Below are 24236 nucleotides of genomic sequence, written 5' to 3'. Positions count from 1 at the left end.
TCTCTGGAATGTATCCCTTTTTAATGCATCACCGTATTTTGCTAACTTTGTTAGCTGCAGCTCAGCATTGCAAGCTATTGCTAAATCTGTGATTTTAAAAGCACCCCAGATCCTTTTCCATCATTCATTCTCCCAGGGGAGCCCCTCCTAATGTATGATTTGCATTTGTATTTTTGGCAGCCAAGTGCATAACTTTACATTTCTCATGACTGAACATCATCTACCAGGTAGCTGCCAATTCCCCTATTTTATTAAGAGCTTCCTGTAATAATGCTTCATCCTGTGCTAAAATTATTTCCCAGCATAGTTTTTTTTATCTTGTTTAATTAAAGCAAACAGAAGATGCATACAAGTTGTAGACAGTGACACATTCCAGTAATTAATTACCAGCATAGTTTAGTGTCATCAGCATATACTGGAATCAAGCTCTTGATTCCCACCTCTATATCATTAATAAACAGATTGAACATCATTAGTCCCTAGACATAACCCTGAGGCACACCTCTCACAACTTTGGACCATTCAGAGAATGAGTCATTTCTTACTACTTCCTTTACCTGTTCATGCTACCAGTTTGATTATGTACATACAATTTCATCACCTCCAACAGACCTTCTTTTATACATCAAACATTTATGAGATACAGATTAAAATGCCCTAGCCAAACCTATATAAACTACATCCACTGGACTTCCACCATCCAACTTTTCACTAACTTCCTCACAGAACAATAACAGGCCAGTCTGAAAAGAATGATCTTCAATAAATCCATGCTGGTTGTCACTTATGTTACCTTTATTACTGTTATATTTCTGTATAGTGTCCCTTTCTTTTCCCTCAAATACCTTACATACTAGTGATGGTAGGCTGACGGGTCTGTTGTTTCCTGGTATACATTGTGTTTGGTACCAATCAGTTGGTACCATTCCAGTCAGTAGGGTATCTTAAAAAATCTGAAATAGTAGCTTAGCTATAATTGCACTAAATTTCCTAAGGACTTGTGGATGTAAGCCATCCCCATTAAGTTTCACTACCCTCTATTTTACCTGGTTTTCAGACAACTACAGAGGTACCTTTGGTAAAATTAAGTTAATCGTTATATCTATATAAAAACTGAGGGAAAATGATATAATACATCTGGCTTTTTACTGTCATTTGTGGCAAGCCTCCCAGGTTTATCTGTTATGCTACCTATCTGTTCCTTAAAACAGACTTGTGGGATTAAAAAACAAACATTAATACTCACTTATGTGGCTGCACCATTGATTTGATGCTACAGCTGTTCCCCGCCCACTCTATGTCTGAGAACCGAGCAATCACATGACTGCTAATCACTCAGTTCTTGGTCTTCACTGAGCAGAGGGCGGTGACTGTCAGTCATCACTCTCTGCTCTGCCCCTCCAGTGCTTACTGGAGCACTGGGCTGTGGAGGGGACGGGACGAGAGAGGTGCACTGAGTATCTGCCAGTAAGGCATCTGGGCAAATCCTGACATCATTGTCAGGATCCCTGCAGAGCTTATACTGGCTCGGTGATGTCAGCCAACTGTCCGCTGAATCTGGGTCACTGGAATTCAGCTCTAAGTGCACTCCTGGGACCCACATGAAAAGTATGATTGCTCCCTTGCATCTCTTGTAACATTCATTGTAAATCTGGAATGATGAGGGTGTCCCTTCTACTCTTTTTAAAGGCATGTTTTTTCTCATTTATTCTATTTTTTTAAACTAGAATTTTGATACATAGATTTTAATTTTGTTTTATGCTAGTGTAGCGCTGGTAGATTTTTATCTACCGCTGATAGGTAAATTTAGTGGGTTGCTTATTATAGGAAGTTAGATTTGCCTCTGTTCCAGCTTGACTGACATTGCATGCAGTTCCACATTGTGCCGGTGGGTGTCGTTGTCACCATCGGCAGGTGTTGGAAAAGCAACGTGTTGAAGCGAATGAGTGCTCCTCTGTCCCGGGGATAACTCGGTGGAGGTGGTCCTCCGAGTTGCATTCTGGGAGAGGGTATTTATGGGCCAGACGCCATGTTTTAGGGTTCGTTTTCAGCCACCTGCTGGCCCTCCTGGCCGACAGGTATGCACTAGGAATACCACCTCGTGGTCCTCCGTTCCGGAGGCCGCGTCGCTGCGGCATGTGGGTGGGCCCAGAAGCCTGTCTGGGGCCCACCACAGCAGCGGAGGAATGGTCCTGAGCTGTCTATCCTGAGTGAAGAAGCTGGACAACCGAGAAGATCCCAGGGGAGGACCCCTCATGGAAGGATCAGAGTGCTGTTCTGGAGAGGGGCCTGGTGACTCGGTTGGAGGACGCATTCCGAAGTAATCTTACAGTATAGTACTGCCGTGTTGGCTTAAAGGTTCAAGTACTATATCTGACATTCATCACAAACCAATACATCCTGTGGCAGAGGATCGTACGGGTTTTATTCCAGATAAGTCTGTGGCAGTGACTTTTGTTTGTGCTACGTGCTGGCTGCTAGGCAAATGAGAGATGTCTATCCAGTCGGGCAAAGATTGAATCCTACGAAAGGAGAACTATTCAATTGCAAATGTTCAATTACAAAGAATGTTCTGAAGAAATACAACAGAAAGGTATTTGAGCTTCCCTGCAGCTTTCCTACTACCTCTTTCCTGCTACTTCCCTTGTTTGTTTTATTAAAGCATTGGAAAACCTACTCAAGTGTTTGGTGCTCATATCGTCCAGAGGTAAACTCAACGGAACCCTAGACCCGGTGCCGGTGAAACAGAGGTGTCGAGAGTGAAGGTAACAAGCCCACTTAAACCAGCAGCTCCACCGAGAGTTATTGCTACACTAGTAACCCAATGAAATATGACTTTACAGTCATGGGGTCAAGTTTGGAGACCAGAAACTATAGCAGTAGAGAGGCTCCCACCAACCAGCAGGATAAGTACACAAGCAGATCACCCTGGGGGATGATGCGGGCTCACCCAAGGTGTGGGGTCTAACCACTAACTGGTTTTTACCAGAGCTCCTGATGGTGAAGATGGCTATGGCTGCATGTTAGTACCAGGTCGTAGTCCTTAGGATCCACGAGGTGAGCAAGCTGGGGTCTAGTAACAGATATAGCACGTAGGGAGCAAGTAGAAGTGTAGTCAGTAAACAAGCCAAAGATTAGTAACAAGTGGTTGCAAGTTGGGATCCAGCGGATATGTAGTTGGGGAACAAGCCAAAGGTCAGTAACGAGCGTTAGTGGAGAAGAGGGCAGCTGCAAGTACACAAAGGAGCAAGATATTGGCTGGAGAGAGCGCAATAATTTGGCAAACAGGAAGTGCAAAAGCATGGCTTAGGAAGTTCATGAGAGGAGCAAGGAGTCCAAGGCTCTCCAGCAACAAGGTACAAGGCAAGCGTTATCCAAGGTTTCAGACAAGATGCTGCCCAGCATCTCAGGTGACTCAGCAAGGAAAGCTACTGCGGGACACAGCAGAGGTCGTGGATTCAGATCTCAATCCTAAAAGACTAATACACTTGTTTATTCATTTTTAAAACACTACCACTTGCCTTGTGTGCTTGTAGTTGCAGATATTTGGTCCCAGTGTTATCCAGTAAGGATCACACTTCTTGAAGTTCATTTTTTTTAAATTTAGAGTTCTTTTTTTTAGTACAAAACATTTTTTATTGTGAAACAGATTGCATACAAGTTATGTTATTTGCACATACTTATACATGTATACATTACAAGGTAATTGTACGTAAAATAAAGATGGTTACATACATGAGTGGTCTGTTGTACATTTCTACTGACGTTCTCTATTAATATTATCATTTAAAGTAGAATATTATTATTATACTTTCATTGAGGAGAGATTTTTTTCTGGTGTAAAAGCAATTTATAATGATCATGAGCAAGTTTCCGAGTCCTGTAGCCATCGATCCCATATTCTGTTGTATTTGTCTGGGCACCCTCTATTTATGTATATCACCCGTTTGTACGGGAGTGTCCCATTTACTTCTGCTTTCCACTCTTTAATCTCGGGTGGTAAGGGACGCATCCACTTCCTAGCTATTATCTTTCTACATGAGAAGAGGGTCTCCTGTAGAAATACCTTGGTATATTTTTCCAGTGGGTTCGGGAATACCCCCAACAGGCATTGTTTGGGGTCCAGTGTCACAGGTGAGCCCATGTTGTCGTGAAGAAAGTTCACTATCTGTTTCCATAGGCCCTGTATCTGTGGGCATGACCAGAGGAGATGATAGAATGAACATTCTGAGGACTTACACATTGGACACAAAGTTGAGTAGTTGTGTTTGTATCTAGCTACCCTATGTGGGGTTAGGTATGTGCGATGTATTATATATAAGTGTGTCAGCCTGTCCGACAGTCTGGGAGACACCTCTTTACACATGTCCAGTGCTTCTAGAGTTCTTTTTAAACCAACGTGCTTTACTTTCCTGTAACTTATGGCAAATGTGATTACACTATGATCACTATTACCCAAGTTGTCTCTAACGTGCACATCTGTCATAAACTCCATGTTGTTTGAAAACTAAAAGATCCAGCAGAGCATTTTTTTTTTTTTTTTTGCAGGGGCTTTCACCAGTTTCTTCCATAACATTTTCCTGCAATAGGTTTAAGAAATGGAAAGCAATTCCTCTGCAGAGGGCTCTCTCCTATGCTTTTTTGGAGGTCTTTGAAAGTATGTCCATTTTTGGGAAAAAAAAGTTAGAAAATTAGTACTCCAGCTTATCTCAGTGGACTTAGGTCCTCAACCTATGAGCTATTTGTTACATATTAATAGAGTCCAGCTCGCTCGTTACAAATCTTCGTTCACCCTATAAATGCTGCCTGGGCATGTGTGTCGGTCACGTGGAAGCAGCCTGCCACCCCTCCTATCTCTCTTTGGTTGGCCTAAATCAAAGATCTTGAAAACGTGGAGAACCTCACTGCCACTCTGTATCAAAAAGAAGAGAAATTCCGCAATACATGGTATCCATCGTCTTTTCCTGCTGTTTGGCATATCTAGAAAGGATTTATCCTATGACAGTAGACTACAATTATTGTAGCTAGAAGCGATCCTTAGGCTTGTCATATCTGGTGTGATCTTTGACAGGATGTCTCTGCCTGTCTATAAAATGTCCAAGATTGGCATTTTGTATGTAATACCATTCTTTCTTCTTGGCACTTCTCCCACTTCCTCCCAAACCTTTCTTTCTGTTTCTTTCATCTCTCCCAATTTTTTTTTTTATTTTTAGAAATATACCTCCTACCCCTTCTGTTTTCTTATTCCTTTTGCTCTTTTCGTTTTCCTTATCTAACTCATTTCAGCTACATTATGGAAATTTTTGGAGGGCATCAGGATACAACCCCTGATTGGAGATGGGTGCAGAAATTCTCCTAGATATGAAATTGTGAGCTTGTGATCTCAAGGCTCTCTATATGATGGAGATCTACTATTAAAAGGTTTTTATTTTACTCTAATGCAGAAAATGCATTAAAGTGTTTGTAACATTAATAACCAGTTTCACTGCCAGCCCCTCTCCTTTATCCTGTGATAATGCACGATGTAAGTATTTACTGAAAAATATGCCTCTACCTTTTTTTTTCAGAAATCTTCAGGCCGGTCAGGTGACTCCCGGACCATCTGCTATTCCGATCCCCAGGCTACAGCGAGATCTACCTCTGCCGTCAGCCAGGAGGTCGCGTGGCCACTGTGCTGGCTGCTTGGGCCCCTCCCGCTGTAGCCCTGGATCGGAGTAGGAGAATGGCCAGGAGTCACGTGACCGGCCTACAGATATCTGAAAAAGGTATTTTGAAGCATCGTTTTCAATAAACACTTACACTGTGCATTATCGCTGGATAAAGGAGAGGGGCAGGCAGTGACATTTTTTAAGGTTGAATGTACTACTAATAGCAGCAGAAGGTGAAGGGGAGGCCAAGACAGCTCACACAGACACACAGAGCTGACAGGCAGGGAGGGAGGAGGTGAGGGGGACAGAGGAGAGCAGTAGATAACGGAGGTACGTAAACTGACCAAGGTGTCAGGGCTTAGCAGCCATGATGAACTGTGGTCAGTTTACAGGGGGGAGGGCAGGATCAACCAGATATTTTACAGTTTAGAGAGGGGCAGGTTAGACAGCAGGAGCACTGTGCTGTTTAATATGCTATAATGGAACAGGATCCTTTTTTCTTTTATTCTTCTTCTTTTTTTTTTGGGTTACAAACACTTTAAAGTAAAAAAACAAAAACTTTTACCTTTACAACAACTTTAAACAATTCTACCACTACCGTAATTTTGCTGTTAGGATTGGGGGAATTTTTGAAAATCTAATGACAATAATTTTTTTATTTCTTTAGTAAGTGCACTTTTCTTATGGATTTACTTTCATATTATCCTAGGTACTTTAGAGATCATTTCTTGAGTATTTATGAGATAATAGTATTTTGTTGTGGATGTCCTAATTCCATAGAATAATTGTATAACATTGCTGGATGGGGATTTTCTTATTCAAGGGTATTGTACTATCTGATGCAATTCATGGAGAGAGGGGCTTTCTGGTTTTAAATCTTTTCAATACAAGGTGTCGAGTTTTGTATTGGTTGATGTAGAACATATTCAAAAGTTTACTATTTTGAATAAAGAGTGAAAGTCACCCACTTGTAATAAATGTGCCTTTGTCTAGAAGGGTTTGTTTGGAGCGGTGTAATTATGTGCCTGGGCATTGCTCTTTCACTCTAACCTTGAGGACACGCTTAAGTGGACTGGTATACAGTTAGAGTTAATTTAGAGGAAGCTGGCATGAGGAAGTAAAATAAATCTACATTTCAGGTTACTGCAAAACAAGAGATTAACAGTTCTATGACTGTGAAAGAATGTTAAAGAAAGCCTGTTAGGTCTGTAAAGATTAAAAAGTGTCAGATCCCACTAGGTGTACTCACCTCTATGGCGGCCCGCGTCTCCTACCTTCTCTCCGGTCCAGTGCTGCAGTCCCTAAAAGCCTCTGCAACGTTCAACACTTCATGAAGGTTTCTCTTTGAGTCTGGTCTGGAGTTTCACGCTTTTTGAACTCCATAAACCAGCTTTGTTATTCTCTGAATCTTATTATGTCAGTCTGATATATTTGTCCTTGAGTTTATGTGTTCACAAAAAGCTTGTATTTCCAATGTTTTAAACATTTGTCTACTGGGCACTTTTACCCCCTTCCTGCCTAGGCCAATTTTCACGCCGGACACATGGATTTCAATGTTTTTTGGGTTTTTTTTAAGCACACGATTAGAACCTGAGGCTCTAATTGGCTTAAAAAATGGAGAGGCTTAGGGCGCAGAGCTCTGAACCCCGAGCCCACCCACTTGTCTGACAATAGCGAATTAATATTCGCTCTTGTCTTCCTGATTCTCCTCCCGGCAAATCAGGAACATGTTCCTATGACCTGATTGGCCAGGGAGTCTTACGACTCCCTGGCCAATAGTGTCTCAGGACACACTTCCTAGTCTGCTGGGAGGAGAATCAACGGCCCGGCTCTTCATTCACCCTGACTCCAGAGGTAATGCCCTGATCGCCGCCTTCCTGTCCGTCTCCCGCGCGCGGGGGGGGCATGGTCGATCGCCGCATTTCTGTCCATCTCCCGTGGGTAGGGTTTCATTTGCATTCACATTCCCGACTTTCTCCCCCGGGGGGGGTTTGGTGTTAGTTTGCCCCCCCAATCTATTAAGCACCGGCTGCCACTGAATTGAGCGGTCATGCACCTCTGTACCCATATGAAATTCTTATTTTATTTCACACAAATAGAGATTTCTTTTAGTGGTATTTAATCACCACTGGGTTTTTATTTTTTGCTAAACAAATTAAAAAAGGCCGAAAATGAAAAAAAAAAAAAAATTTTAGAGTGTGTTGTAAATTTGGCAAACAGGTAATTTTTCTCTTTCCCTGATGGGCACTGATAGGCAGCACTGATAGGCGGCACTGATAGGCAGCACTGATAAGCGGTACTGATAGGCTGCACTGACAAGTGGCTTAGATGGGCACTGATAGGTGGCACTGATTGGCAGCACTGATGGACACTGATTGGCAGCACTGATGAGCCCTGATTGGCAGCACTGGTGGACACTGATTGGCAGCACTGGTGGGCACTGTGGGGACTGCTCTGATAATAAGGACACTGGTAATCAGTACCCTGATAATCAGTGCTGATGTCCCTTTAACACAAGCCAGGTATCGGCTCACTTTTTCTTTCCTCATGCTATCAGTGTGAGGAAAGAAAAGCCAATCTGTGATCAGCTGAGTCAGAAGGACTCTGTGATCACACAGCACGACGTCCACGTAAGCCCTCCCGGTAAATTAAGCCTGTGTTGTAGCTATCTTTCAGCTATAGCTTGGGTTGGAAGGGGTTAATATTGACCTACATACTATCCATATGATTGAACCAAAGACTTGGTGTTATTCCCCTGAAAGGGTTCAAGGTTTTCCTTTCCACTTCTTCAATGTACGAGTTTGCTACAAAAGGAGATACTGGTAACCCCATAGCACAGCCGTGTTTCTGGCTGTAGAGTTTGTCCATGTACTTGGAATAGATGGTCTTGACACCCCCCGGACTGGCCATAGGGCAGACCGGGCGTTTGCCTGGTGGGCCGGGGGCCGCCGGGCTGCATGTCTGGGTGTGATATGCAGGGCCGGCCGGGGGGTTCTGACATGCAGGGCCGGTCGCTGATGTTCAGCATATGCTGGGCGGTGGTGGGAGGGGCAGAAAGAGTCTCCTCATTCCCCGCCTACCAAGCCGATCCATGGCAACCCAGGCCGCCGCTGAACAGAAAGTCCCTGTTCGCGCATGCGCCCTGCAGCCGACGAGCACCTGGCAACCAGGAGGCGGGACGTAGAAGCCGAGGAAGAGGCCTTATGCACCACCACCTTTAGTATATGCAGCCGCAGCACCTTGCTGGCTTCCATGTGTGGGAGGCGAGTCTCAGACCCACCTCCCGCACATGAAAGCTGGCGAGGTGCTGTGGCCACCTATAGAGAAAGCAGTGCAGCTGCCGGTTGTTGTACACCCACCTCCATTCCTGCCAGTGGAGGGGTCAGATCTGATGCTCCAGGCCGGAGTGCACTGCTTTTGCTAATGGTAACTATGATTTTTTTTTTCTTCAGTAACTGCAATGTGATTAATCCTTGTACACCTGCTGTCTCTGGGCACTCCTCTCCCTCAGCAGCCTTGTGCCAGGCTCAAGATGAAGGGGAGATAATTCTACCCAGAAAAGATGACTGAATGAAGTATTTCACAGGCTTTGGAAGCACTAGTAAAAGTGATGCTCAAAAGCAATACTATTATAAAGCAATAACTCCTTTCTAACTGGCTTTGTAATGATTTATAACTGGCTCTGTGAATAATGCTTTATAACTGGCTTTGCAGTACTAACAAAGCCAGTTATAAAGCATTACTCACAGAGCCAGTTATAAATCATTACAGAGCCAATTATAAAGGAATATTGCTTAATAACTCACTCTGTGAGTAAAGCCTAGTGCACACGGTCCGAATGTCAAATGACATTCGGCCCATGTGTACGGCAGCCGGTCCCACAGAAGCCGACCATTCAGCCTGGCTTCTGTCGAAGGCACGTGACTGAAAAAGGTCAGTGTTCTTAGCCAATGGCTGAGAGCGCTGACCGGAGTGTTCTGACGGGGGGCGTCCCCCAGGTGCAGACTGACAACTCATGGGGCCCCCGGGCAATAGGAGATTATGGGGCCCTTGGGCAATAGGAAAAGATTATGAGGCCACACAGTATACACACACAGACACACTATATACACAAACACAGAATACACACACAGAATACACAAACACACACTGAAAAGGTACTGGAGAGGCGGGGCAGCTATAATCTTGGGATTTTTTAAAAAAACACAGATTTTTACATACTGTCCCTTGTTTTATTGAGGCTGGCAACCCTGATGGGGCCCCTTAGTGGCTTGGGGCCCTAGGGCAGTGCCCGAGTGCCCGAATGGTCAGTCCGCCCCTGGCGTCCCCCTGTCAGAACACAATAGCTCAGCAGGGGAGATCGCTGTACTAACATTGGATTGTTAGTACAGCCGCTCCGACCTGAGCTGTCAGTTTAGTGGTGTGTACAAGGCTTAATGCTTTATAACGGATTTTCAGTATTCACAAAGCCAGTTATTAAGCATTGCTCACAGAGCCAGTTATAAAGGCGTTTTGCTTAATGACTGGCTTTGTGAGTACTCCATTAAATCTGGCGTTGTGAGTCGTGCTTTATAACTGGCTTTGTAACCACTACTTTAGAAGTTTTAAAAGGGAACTGTACTTTATAACAGGGTTTGGTAACTTGTTTTCAAAGGTAGTAGCTTCCAACCCCTGTTCTAATGCTACATTTGCACGCCTGTTTCGGCACAATGCAAATGGCAGGGGCAGGTATCTGCTAATTACTACTGCTGTTTTTGACACATGTGAGTGGCTAGCTGCATTGCCTTTTGTGTATTCTGCAAGTGCAGGAATCAGGGCTGATCTGAGGTGTGAAGGTGCAGGAATCAGGGCTGATCTGAGGTGTGAAGGTGCAGGAATCAGGGCTGATCTGAGGTGTGAAGGTGCAGGAATTGGGGCTGAGGTGTAAGGGTGCAAAGCTCAGATTTCTTACTATTATTCAAGTGGTTTACAGCATTTACTTTATAAAGATTAATTTCCGTGTGCAGCTGACAGTTTTTTTTTTTTATGTATCTGGCACTCTTTGAAAACATTTTTCGGCACACTATGCCCAAAAGGTTGCCCCCTGCATTAGAGCAACCCTCATCTTGTGCTGCTTCATACTATTTTCAGGACTCCACCATCAAAACCGGAGTTAAACCAATCGAATCCACACATCCTGGAACCCCACATCCCATCACGCGCGAACGCCCGCCCCCCCCCCCCCCCCCCCCATCCCAAGTAACTTGGTACATGCAGTGCAGTGTAGTGTAGTGAGGAATGCAAAGATCTGTATGTTTGGGAGACAAATCAACCTCTCAAATCAATGGCTCAACATAGGAGGGCAAATTCTACAAGTCAGCCTTCCCTCACCTTGAAGTAAATAGACATTCTTTTGAGGATAGTATGGTGTACGAGTTGGTTCACAACTGGTTCACATGAGGCTTGAAAGTGGCCACTAAAACACCAAACTAAAACAATCATCCCTGAACAGAAGTGGGGACCTTTTACACCACGAGGATGATTTACTAAAACTAGAGAGTGCAAAATCTGGTGCAGCTGTGCATGGTAGACAATCAGCTTCTAACCTCAGCTTGTTCAATTAAGCGTTGAGAGTAAAACATGGAAGCTGATTGGTTTATTCTGAGCTGCACCAGATTTTGCACTCTCCAGTTTTAGTAAATCTACTCCCATCTGTCTTCCACATATAAATTTAATACTGTTTTATGATCTTTACTCCAATGATTTAACAATTCACACCTTCAGCCATGTAAATTGAAGAATTAACACCAATACTGACTTCCTCACAAAAAGAATGAGATCACGTAACTAGAACAAGGTGGCTCTACTACTTTCACACCTCCTGTCCTGTTCTTCGACAATCAGCATCTACATATTCCATGGTGATTGGATGAAGGATTGGATGTGTGTGTGGATATAAATGTAGGCTATTTTCCTGGAAGGGTTCTTGTAGATGTGATTTGTCCATCTTGTTCTTGGACAATCAACATCTACACATTCCATGGTCATTGGATAAAGTTGTCTGTGCTACCTGTATGGACATAAATGTTGGTGTGTCTTTCTGATATTCATTAGAACTGAAGAAGTGGCTTGGAGAAGCTACAAAACATCTTCCACACCAATCAACCTTGTCCAAGAACAGGAAGGCTTCATGTAGATGTTTGATTGCCCATCCTGTTCCTGAAAATCAATATCTACACATTCCATGGTGATTGTATCAAGGTGTTTGTGCTACCTCTGTAGATATAAATGTTGGGGTATTTTCCTGACACTCATTAGAACTGAAAAAGGTGCCTTGGATAAGCTACAAAACTTCTTCAGCTTTACAGAACAATACCAGTTGAATGTGACTGACTACTACTAGCTGTATATCAAACTATTTCTCAACAGCTCTTTGACCATGTACCTTTCATACCATTCTGAGTGCTGTTATGTCTATAATCATTTACCAAGTGTTCCCTTTTGCAATATATGCTCTTATGTCTGTACTTTGAAATACAGGCTTTACATTCTTTTTTACTTAATTATTACTTAGAGGGGCTTTCCACTTCCTGAAAAAAAAGTGGCAAAATAATTCAGTAAGGTTGTGAAGTCCTCTGCTGCTGGTCATTTAATGAAAGCAATGTTTGGCAGTAGCTGATTTCCTTCAATCCCTAATGGAAAAAAAGAGTTCTTTCTTCTAACTTGAGTGGTTTTTGGTCTAGTTTATATTTTTCTGTTTCAATTGATTTTGAACAATAAAAAATAAGGAAATGTCGTTAGGAAGGACAAAATAGAAAACCAATTACAATGTCATTACACACATTCAACATATTCTGGGATATTGGTAATAAGACTAGAACAAAAAAACTATATGTGGGTATAGTTATACCTCAGAAAGGTGTGTAACATAGTACCATACAGTAGGTAACAGTGTTGCCAGACAGAAAGAATGAAGAAAAGGAAGGAAGATGGAGGAAGAGGAAAGAGGGGGAAAAAAATAGGAAAGATAAAAAAGGGGGGGTTCGGGGCACAGAGCACTGCGCCCTGAACCCACCCAGTTGTATATATTTAACGAATAAATATTTGCTAATGTCTTCCTGCTTCTCCTCCAGGCCAATCAGGAAGTCGTAGGACTCCAGCCCAATTGGGTCTCAAGACCCACTTCCTGTTCAGCCAGGAGGAGAAGCAACATCCCCAGCTCTTCCCTCAGCAGGCTGGAATGAGGAGCAGCAGGTGGCGGGGCAGAGGGGCGGAGGGACAGCAACAGCCTCTTCCAGCTTCCAGGAGCCCTACCCCGGATCCAGCACCACCTACTCAACGGCTTCCTAAGGTAAGACCACAGATTGCCGCCTTCCTGTCTGGGGGGGGGGGGGGGGGTAGTGCGAGTGAGGTGGCCAGGTTTGTTTGCAGCCTCCCCCCAAAATATTGAGCACCAGCCACCACACACTCATAATTTTCTCATTGAGCATATTCCAGGTCAGTTTATGTTTCATCAGGGCCAAATCTATTACTGGACTCTTCCAGGCCGTTGCAACAGCTATCTTGGCCACTAGAAATATGAAGTGAATAAGGATTTGCATATGTCTTGGGATGTCATCTACTGGCATGTTCAACAGTGTGATCCGAGCAGCCCTAACAATATTAACCATTGTGGCTGAGTATATCATTGAGTGAACATGTCCCGAAAACCGCCTAACTTTAGAGCATGTCCACCAGATGTTAAAGGGTGGCCCCACCTGATCACAACCTCAAAAGCATAAGGGTGAAACACCTGGAAACATTTTTGAGAGGCATTCCGGTACTAGATATCACCTAAAATAAACTTTAACGTTTGCTTCTACCAAGGAAACATTCATAATACCTTTATGAATACGAGTGTTCCAAGTTCGCCAGTCTGCTTCATCAGGGTCTAGATTAAGGTCTTTCTCCCAAACCAGTTGGTAAGACAATTTAGAGGACGCAATAAATAGTTTATAGAGCACTGAGATACACCCCGTTGTAATGTAGATTGCAAACATCTATTTTCAATATCGTTTGCGCATGGTCTATTTTATATTTTTATTATAACAAACCTAGCATTAGATTTATTATTTCATGTTAAGCTCAGCATTCTAAGAAATGTATACCCACTTAGTAAATGCGTCTGGCTTTCAGGTCATTTGGCACATAACTTTTTTTTTTTAAATACTTTTTATTTCATAAGTCTGCATTAACAAAATTGATAATATCACATTTCATTATTTTCCAAATCATTTCTTTTCTCATATTGTTCAATGCAAACCAAAAAAAGAACAATACACAATATATTTCCACCCTGAAAAAAACAAAGAAAATACCCTGGCTGCAACTCCCTCCCCCCCTACTTTTCTAACATCCATCAATCAATGTCCTCTTCTATCTATGCCCCTCTTATACATTATTCATTTCCACTAAGAGTTAATGGTGAATTCAACCATCTATCCCAGATTCTATAATATTTCTGAGGTGTTCCTCTATGTTCATACATTAATTTCTCATATGGAAGTATTTGGTTTACCACTTTAAGCCATTGATCCCTTGAGGAGGGTATTTGCATCCATTTAAGCACAATTTGCTTGTGTGCCTTAAATAGAGTTTCCTGTAGACAGGTTTTGGTATACCCAGTCCACTTCTGGTTCTCAACCAGTCCTAACAAGCAAACCTCTAAAGTGAATGGAATGCAGTTTCTTAGCACTCTCGATAATATAATCAAGACCTGTCTCCAGTATCTACCAATGCCCGGGCAAAACCACATTAATTGCACAAAATCAGCCCCTGGTTGATAACACAAGGGCCGTTGCTACCACTAGGCAAACTAGGCAGCCGCCTAAGGTGCACTGTTGCCTAAAGGCGCCTGGCCGGGGGTTTCCCTCTGCGTCTGCATGCTCTGTCTCAGGCAGCTGCTCGGTCCAACCGGTAAGTGTAATTAGAGGTGCAGAGCAGCACTGGAGCCAGCGCTAGAGTAAGCAGAGCCGATGCTTCCTGTATAGCACCACCTCCTCTCACATGGGCAGGGCAATGGGGATGGAGTCAGGGGTAGAGCCAATGGGGAGGCGGCAAAATGAGGTTTCGCCCAGGGTGTCAAAAATCCTTGCACCAGCCCTGGATAACACCTCACACAGTCCACAGATGCCGTTCGTCCCATTAAATTTAATTTACGTGGTGTGAGGTAGGCTTGATGTATTATATACAGCTGTATCAATCTTTTATTACTTGCAGGTGATACTCCCAAATGTGATTTACACACCACCTTCCATATCTCATCTGTCATAGATGTACAGACCCTTTACCACTTCCTTTTGATCTGTAAAGGAGCATCTCGTATCTTAGCCTGCATTAGATATGTATATAATTTAGATACTAATCCCCTTGGTCCCTGAGTTCTTAATATTCAAATGAGAGGGAATTTTGATATATTAACACTATTACTACCAAACTGAGCCTGTAGTGCATGCCTTAACCACTTAAAGCGGAGTTCCACACAAAAATGGAACTTCCGCTTTTCGTAACCCTCCCCCCCTCCGGTGTCACATTTGGCACCTTTCAGGGGGGAGGGGGGTGCAGATACCTGTCTAAGACAGGTATTTGCACCCACTTCCGGCATAGACTCCCATGGGAGTCTATGCTTCTTCCTGTCCCTCCGCGCTGTCTCCTGGGAAACAAACAGCTCCCAGGAGATAGCGGGGACCAGTTACGATGCGCAGTAGGGAACCGGGAAGTGAAGCCGCAATGCTTCACTTCCTGATTCCCTCACCTAGGATGGCGGCGGCAGCTGCCGAGAACCGAGCGGGTTCTCGGCGTCGCCTGCCGACATCGCTGGACCCTGGGACAGGTAAGTGGCCATTTATTAAAAGTCAGCAGCTGCAGTATTTGTAGCTGCTGGCTTTTAATATTTTTTTTTTTTTTTGGCGGTTTAAGTGGACCCCCGCTTTAAGGACTAGCCTTGTTTTGGAATTTAGGTGTTTACATGTTTAAAACAGTTTTTTGTTGGAAAATTACTTAGAACCTATTGTTTTTTTTTCTAACACCCTAGAGAATAAAATGGTGGTCATTGCAATACTTTTTGTCACACCGTATTTGCGCAGCAATCTTACAAGCGCACTTTTTTTGGAAAAAATTCACTTTTTTGAATAAAAAAATAAGACAACAGTAAAGATAGCCCAATTTTTTTTATATTGTGAAAGATAATGTTACGCCGCGTAAATTGATATCCAACATGTCACGCTTCAAAACTGCACCCGCTCGTGGAATGGCGTCAAACTTTTACCCTCAAAAATCTCCATAGGCAACGTTTAAAAAATTCTACAGGTTGCATGTTTTGCGTTACAGAGGAGGTCTAGGGCTAGAATTATTGCTCTCGCTCTAACGATCGCATGTGTGGTTTGACCACCATTTTCATATGCGGGCGCTACTCACGTATGCGTTCGCTTCTGCGCTTGAGCTCGTCGGGACGGGGGGGGTTTAAAAAATTTTTTTTTTCTTATTTATTTTACATGATTTTATTTATTTTTACACTGTTTGAAAAAAAAATTGTGTCATTTTTATTCCTATTACAAGGAATGTAAACATCCCTTGTAATAGAAAAAAGCATGACAGGTCCTCTTAAATATGAGATCTGGGGTCAAAAAGACCTCAGATCTCATATTTACACTAAAATGCAATAAAAAAAAAAAAAAGTAATTTAAAAAAGTGACATTGAAAAAAATGTGCCTCTAAGACGTATGGGCAGAAGTGAAGTTTTGACGTCGCTTCCGCCCTGCAGTGTCATGGAAACGAGTGGGCGCCATCTTCCCCTCACTCGTCTCCATGTACAGGAAGGGGACAGACGCAATCGCCTCCACCGCTACCGACGGCTCCGGTAAGCGGTGGAGGGCACCGGATCGTGGCGGGAGGGGGGCCCCTCTCCCGCCACCGATAAAAGTGATCTCGCGGCGAATCCGCCACAGAGACCACTTTTATCTAAAAGCCGACCGCCGCACGAAAACGGGGATACCGGGGTTATGGCAGCTAGCTGCTGCCATAACAACGTTATCCGCCCCCAAAAAAAGGGACATACATCGGCGTGCGGCGGTCGGCAAGTGGTTACCTGTAGAAATCTATAAAAAAAATGTTATCTGCTAGGTTAGATTGTGGTTTTAAAAAAATCAAATGAGCATATATTCCCACTTTCATAGACCTGGTCCAGTACTACTATTCCTTTATGTATCCAACATGTATTATCTTGCAGTGTACCTAATGCCTAAAATACGGGGTTATTCCACATAGATAAATCAGATGGAATGTCCCTAAATCCTGTTAGCTTTTTAACCTCCCGCCATATCGATCGTGCCTCAGTGAGCATGGGAATATTTACCCTTGGTAATTGTTTATGTCGTGCCTCAAGTCCTATCAATAGATTCTGGGCCTGGGCAATCCTTAAAATGTATTTCTCCACTCCCAAGCTTTGTTCCTGTATCGCAGGCATCTTAATTGCCCTGCTAGGTAGTACAGATACATGTCTGCCTCCGGTTTTGGCCGCTGTAGTGTTGTAAGCTTTACTTTGCATCTGCCATTAGCCCACATAAATATAGTAAATTGAGGGTTCAGGTTTTTAAAAATCTTTTTAGGCACCAATACTGGGGAGTGTGAAAAAATATATAAACACTTTGGTAATAAAATAAATTTAATTAAATTTATTCTACCCACCACTAACAATGGGAGCTTACTCCATTAGGAAGGACTTCTGCTAATTAATCTTAAGCCCTGAGTACAGTACTGTCCAAAGTTATCTATTATGCTCATTGCTTTTCCCAATCTGTTCTATATTATCACCCAACTCTATCCCCTGATATTCTTCAGTTTGCCGAATCCGTAGGCCCAACGACTCTATTGTAATAGCAAACAAAACAGGGGATAATGGGCATCCCTGCCTCATACCTCTAAATAAGTTTATTGACGGGTCAATATTCCATTAATCAATAACTTTGATTGTGGATTTGTGTATAGTATTTTGACCCACTGTTTAAATTACCAAAGCCAAACCTCCCCAGTGTTGCCTGCAAGAATCCCCACTCTGCAGAGTCGAAGGCTCTAGCTGTATTAAGAGATGCCTGAATATACTCCCTCATTTGTGCCACCAATTGGGTTCTGCGAATATTTATCAATGTTGATTTACCTGGTATAAAACCTGTCTGGTCTGTATGGATTATAGATGTTATTACTGTGTTTAATCCCCTGGCAAATATCCTGGCCAAAATTTTATAATCGCAATTTAGCAAAGATATTGGCCGATATGAGGTACATTCATATGGGTCCTTATCCGGTTTAAGAATTAAAATTACCGTTGCCTCATACACTGAATATGGAAGTTCCCTCCTAGTAAAGGCCTCTCTATATACCCTGGTTAGTATTGGGGCTACCAAGTCTACATATCAACTATACACTTCCAAAGGTATCCCATCTGGTCCTGGGGATTTACCACTAGCTAATGAGGAGATCGCCTCCCTAAGGCCTCTTTCACACGATCGGACCGTTCAGGTCCGCCTGTCAGTTTTGATGGCGGACCTGAACGGGCGCTCTATGTTAGTCTATGGAGCGTCGGATGTCAGCGGAGACATGTCGGCTGACATCCGACCCCGTCCGATCCGCTAAATGCAGACGGATGGCTCTACGTCCAGGTCCGTCGCTATCGGATCGGGTGAGATCTGATGAAAACGAACATGATGTCCGTTTTCATCCGATTCCTCCATAGGCGGCAGCGGCGCCTGACAAGCCCCTCCCCGCTCAGTGAGCAGAGAGGGACCTGTCATCCGCCGGCTCAGCGGAGATCAACGGACTGATCTCCCGCTGGGCCAGCGGACCGAGGCGGGCTCCATAGAAACGGAGTCCGCCTCATGTGAAAGGGGCCTTACTTCTTCCTCCATAATCTCCCCATCCATTAATTTTGCATGTTCTCTTGATATTTCAGGGTACTTTAACTCCTCCAGATAGCCCTCTATATCCTCCTCTGTACATGTTAATGAAGTGGCATACATTTTAACATAATGTTCATGAAAGCATTTCAGAACTTCTTCTATTGTATAGGCTATTCTCCCCTGTTCATTTCGTATTTTGGAAATCGCCAAGGTTGTTCTTTGTTGTTTGGCAATAAATGCCAATAGTCTACTAGACTGATTCCCTTGTTCAAAGAATTTCTGCTTCATAAAAAATTGTTTCCGCGTGGCCTTTATTTCTAGTTGACCTTTATATAGTCTAAGAAGACTTTCCCATCTTGCCTGATTCTCACTTGAGGGATTAGATACAAATTCGTCCTCTGCTTGCGCACACAGCCCATCTAATTCCTCCTCTCCTTGCCTATTGGATCATTTAATATAAGATATGGTTGACTTCAGTAACCCCCACAAGTATGCCTTAAATGCATCCCACAATATTCCATCCATTGCATGATTCTCGTGTGCCTCAAAAAAACATTTAGCTGGTCAGGGATACGATCGTTGGGCCCAATCTGAGATAGCCAATATGGATGCATTTTTCATGTTGGATAGCTCCCCCTGGGGCCAATATTTAACCTGAACATTAGTGGTGAGTGATCAGATACCCACCGGGGGAGATAGGTGATTGACTGCAACAGTGGTTGTACCTTGCCATTCCCACATGCCATATCTATTTGGGATAAACACCATCCTCCTGGAGCTGACCACGAGTACCTCCTGAGTACCTCCTGAGTACCTCCTGGTTTGTGGGTTCTGTTTCTCCATAGGTCAAACACCCTATCTCAACAAAAAGTTTTTTTAGCGTATTTTCTCTATTCACCCTACTATGCGATACAGCTCCACACCTGTCTAGGGCTCGGTCCAGTAGCATATTAAAATCGCCTATACATATCACATAGGCGTCAGGGTATGGAGCCATGAACAGCACTGCATCCTTTACTACCTGTATACCCGCATGTGGTGGATTATAAATTCCCATGAGTACAAATGGCAAAGAGTGTAATTTTACATACATAAATACATATCTGCCCTCAGAATCACATTTCTAGCTAATACATTCCCATGATACTGAACGGTGTATCAGCATTGACACTCCCCTTGAGTAGGATGTTTGATATGAGTGATAGATATGATTAAACCATGGTTTCTTCAAGTAATTTAAACCTTTTGTCATATGCGTTTCCTGTAAACATATTATTTTTGTCTCAGTCTGTCGAAAAGTTGTAAATACCTGACTTTTCTTAGTGGTTTCCCCCAGTCCTCTTATATTTCATGATATACAAGTGCACTGTTCACTCATGTTTCTTATAATTGGTAATTAATAAGGGCCATTGCCACTTAACATCCTCTCTTTCATTGTATTTATCCGCTTCATATAAGGGAGTATAGTAGCTGCAGCCAATAGTAACCATTTTACATCTTTTCTAAACCTCTTACCCCGTATAAATTCAAAATGCTTTATTAATTCCAGGTATACAAAAAAAAAAAATGAGACATTGCCTGCAAATGCCATTACCAATAATGCAGGCAATTCATAAGGTGTCCAGCCTGTCTGCCTTCAAAAGTGCCGCTGTTTTTTTCATACTTAAGGAGATAATCCACCTCCCCCCCTGCCACATCCCACATAAACTACCACCGCCCTTTATCCTTACTTAAATCCATCCTAAGGTTGGATTCACACCTATGCAGTTTTAGTGCTTTTTACATTTTGCAGATTTGCACTACAGTCCATTTAACATTGTTTCCTATGGAACACGATCTGTAGTGCAAATCTGCAAAATGCAAAAAGCACTAAAACTGCATAGGTGTGAATCCAGCCTAAGTCCATCTATAAGAAAAATTAATAAAGTGCTGCACTATAATTGTGCACAAAATGACCTTATATATAAATGACATATACCAAATAAAATGCAAATGTGCAATTCAATACAGTGAATATACAATATTAGGTTAAATACACCCAAAAATTAGGAACAATACCAAGCATGCGATTCTGTGCAATTAATGTGCAATAAAGCTTAAAAAATTTGGCATATTACTAGTGGCTAAACCTGCCTGTCCTTGTTAAAAATGTACTATGATTATAGATTAATATTGGACAAGGTGCTGTCATCATAATAAAATTACAATTGGCAAACATTTATATAACAGTAAAAGCCTGCAATATAAAAGCCCTATAAAGTGTTGTGTGTGGTGTTTGCGATCAAATGAGTCATGTGACACTATCAAATGCAATAAGAAAGCCAATACACAATCACAGCTCAGATGATCTATCTATCTATCTATCTATCTATCTATCTATCTATCTATCTATCTATCTATCTATCTATCTATCTATCTATCTATCTATCTATCTATCTATCTATCTATCTATCTATCTATCTATCTATCTATCTATCTATCTATCTATCCATCCACTTCTGCTCTAGGATCATTGGTTCTGGTCCCACCCAGGACACCAGTTGCATGGAGTTTGCATGTTCTCCCTGTGCTGGCTTATGTTTCCTTCCACATTCTAAAGACACACTGGTAGGGTAATTGGCACTAGTATGACATTCTACTGAATCCACCCAAAGTGGCTGCCCCAGCAGCAGGGAAAGTGTTTCGAGCCCCCAGGATAAAAAAAGTGCTATAGAAATATTTAATAATCTATATATCTATCTATGTGTTTCTCCCTATACCTGTCTTCCTCTCTATTATTCATCTTTTTTTAAAAACCATTAACTCCTGTAGTTTGGCCTCCTGAAGGCCTCAGGTGAGTGTTTATTCCAGGATGGGGTCACATGCTGGAGAATATGTGAAGTATTGGTTGTTCTCAGGCCCTTCTGTCTATAATGCATACAAGTACCTCTTCTTATAGAGGATTATCTAAATACCGATCTCTTTTTTTTCTGGAAAGTATTGACTCTCGCTGGAAATGTAGTTTGTGTAATAATGTGCAATTCTAGCCTTATAAATTCTTAACGCTAAGAATTTTATGAGCAAACAATTAACGTATTTATATTTGTCCCTATGTTCCCCTCAATGTCTTTAATGTGGGGCCTTAAGGTGATTGTAAATCCTCACTTTGTAGGAGAGCCCACTCAGTTTGAAATAGAAATTAAATATAAACCATTGTTTCCCTTTTTTTAGAAGCGAGGAGAAACTGCAGCACACTGATCTTCCCAATGAAAGGCTGTGCAGGGCTGTGTGTGTCAGGTCAAGTCTGATCATTGGAGGAGAGCTGGCTGAGTTCCCAGCACAGCTAGAGAACTGACCATGATGTGTTCCACTGCTTGATGTGGTCAGTTTTTAATAGGAAAGCAGAGGGACTGGCAGGAACACCAGGGATTTCACACAAAGGAAGCAATACAAAGAGAACAGTATACTTTTTCATACAAGCACATGGTACAGCAGGAACATGTCAGGCATACGAAATGTTGGGTGCACAAATGCTTTAAACTTCAGAATGAATGTTATAACATTTCCCAAAGCATTAAATATTCAACCAAAAGTCTGGCAACTGCAATTTCAGGTTTTCCACAAATCCCTTACCATTGTTTCTATAAAAAATACAGTGTGATTCATTTATTTAGGGGCAGAGTGGCCTAGTTTATGAACATCAAAAATTAAAGAGTTTCACCCTTATGCCACGTACACACGAGTGGACTTTACGGCAGACTTTGCCCGGCGGATGGGATTTGGTCGTACAATTCGATCGTGTGTGGGCTCTAGCGGACTTTGTTTTCTCAAAAGTTAGACGGACTTAGATTTGAAACATGTTTTAAATTAATGCGTCGAAATCGAGTCTGGTCGTAAAGTCCGCTCGTCTGTATGCTAGTTCGACGGACAAAAAGCCACGCTAGGGCAGCTATTGGCTACTGGCTATGAACTTCCTTGTTTTAGTCTGGTGTACGTCATCACGTACGAATTCGACGGACTTTGGTGGATTGTGTGTAGGCAAGTCCGTTCATTCAGAAAGTCCGTCGTAAAGTCCGTCGAAATGTCCGCCGAGCAAAGTCTGCCGTAAAGTCCGTTTGTGTGTACGCGGCATTAGTCTGGGTTTTTGAATGAAGAGGAATATGTGCCACAGGACATAGAAGACGAAAAGTAGGACCTTGAACGTGACAATGAAGAAAAAGAAGAAAGCCGAGCATGTTATAGAAAACAAAAGAGGATGATCAAGCATATGACAAAAAAAAGAAGGGAGATCCAGCACATGGTACTAAGAGGAGAAAGACCAAGTGCAGAGAAAAGAAGAAAACTCAAGAGTAAAAGTACAATAAATGGGCCATGAGGATTTAGAGGAGAACCCAAGGAGAAGAAAGCCTAAGTGTCAGGGCTGGGCTCAGCCCTTCCTTCTCAAAACTGGCCGCTCAGCTATCGGCTAATTGCCAGCTCCTATCTCTCCACAGTGACTCACCTGTTGATGATATCCTGCTTGTTAGTCCTGCCTACTTAAGCCGTCCAGTCCAGATGATCTCTGCCTTCGTCTTGGTCACATCTCTACAGAAGCTCTCCAGTGTTCCTGTTAAAGACTTGCTTGGCTGACATTCCTTCTGGCTCCAGATCCTGCTTGCTGTTCTACTACGCTCATCTCTGGCTCCCTGATGTTTTGGCTTGTCTGACTATCTATTCCGGTTCCTTTACTCTGTTTACCTTTTCTTATTGTTATTAAACAAGTGTGATTTAACTGTACTTCTGTCTCAGTCTGATTAATGGTTTCCATAGTTGCCAACATTGTAAAAAAAAATTTAGGGACACTTTTTTGGCTGTAGGTGGAGTCTTGTTATTAGGGGGTGGGGCATGCGTTTGTGGGCGTGGCACAGGGGGAAAGTAAAAACGTGCCGCGGCGAAGAATGGGCGTGGTTTACGTGAAATAGTGGGAGTGTCTTAAATGGCTCAAAGGGGGTGTGGTTAGAGTCTGAGATGAATGAGGGATGGAGAGGGAAAGGGGGGGAGAGGGATGGAGGGACAGCAGCCCCAGATCCTACACAACAATGGAAATATGTGTATTCTAGAAAGTTTAACAATCAGCAGATAAAGATACTCCAAACACCTGGTGTTAGCACTTCAATCATCCCGGCACCATGGTTGTTATGGTGTCAGGATGATTGAAGTGCATTATTTCTATTACTACATTGTAATATAAAATGAAATCATTCAATTCACCATAATGCCGAATCAGTGGGATCCCTGAGTGTGTCACCTGCCACGTCGCCTGCCACCAGCCGTCTGTCCTTGCATCAGGTGCCCCCAGCAGAGTCCGTCCTTGCATCAGGTGTCCCAGCAGAGTCTGTCCTTGCATCAGGTGTCCCAGCAGAGTCCGTCCTTGCATCAGGCGCCCCCAGCAGAGTCCGTCCTTGCATCAGGTGCCCCCAGCGGAGCCCCCCTTACATCAGATGTCCCCAGCGGAGCCCCCCTTACACCAGATGTCCCCAGTGGAGCCCCCCCTTACATCAGATGTCCCCAGCGGAGCCCCCCTTACATCAGGTGTCCCCAGCGGAGCCCCCCCTTACATCAGGTGTCCCCAGCGGAGCCCCCCTTTACATTAGATGTCCCCAGCGGAGCCCGCCGTACATCAGGTGTCCCCAGCGGAGCCCCCCTTACATCAGGTGTC

General features: G+C 43.2%; 1 long non-coding RNA gene across 1 annotated transcript; it reads left to right on the top strand.

The window, feature by feature from the left end:
* The first annotated feature begins 4801 nt into the window (after positions 1–4801).
* Positions 4802–23251, top strand: LOC141105252 (uncharacterized). Its single transcript, XR_012235545.1, has 3 exons — positions 4802–4947; positions 12761–12978; positions 21770–23251. It is a non-coding gene; the product is annotated as an uncharacterized lncRNA (long non-coding RNA).
* The last annotated feature ends 985 nt before the right edge of the window (positions 23252–24236 follow it).

The sequence above is a fragment of the Aquarana catesbeiana genome, linkage group LG08, assembly GCF_042186555.1.
Source record: "Aquarana catesbeiana isolate 2022-GZ linkage group LG08, ASM4218655v1, whole genome shotgun sequence".
Lineage (NCBI taxonomy): Eukaryota > Metazoa > Chordata > Amphibia > Anura > Ranidae > Aquarana > Aquarana catesbeiana.
This window is presented reverse-complemented; position numbering and strand designations above follow the sequence as displayed.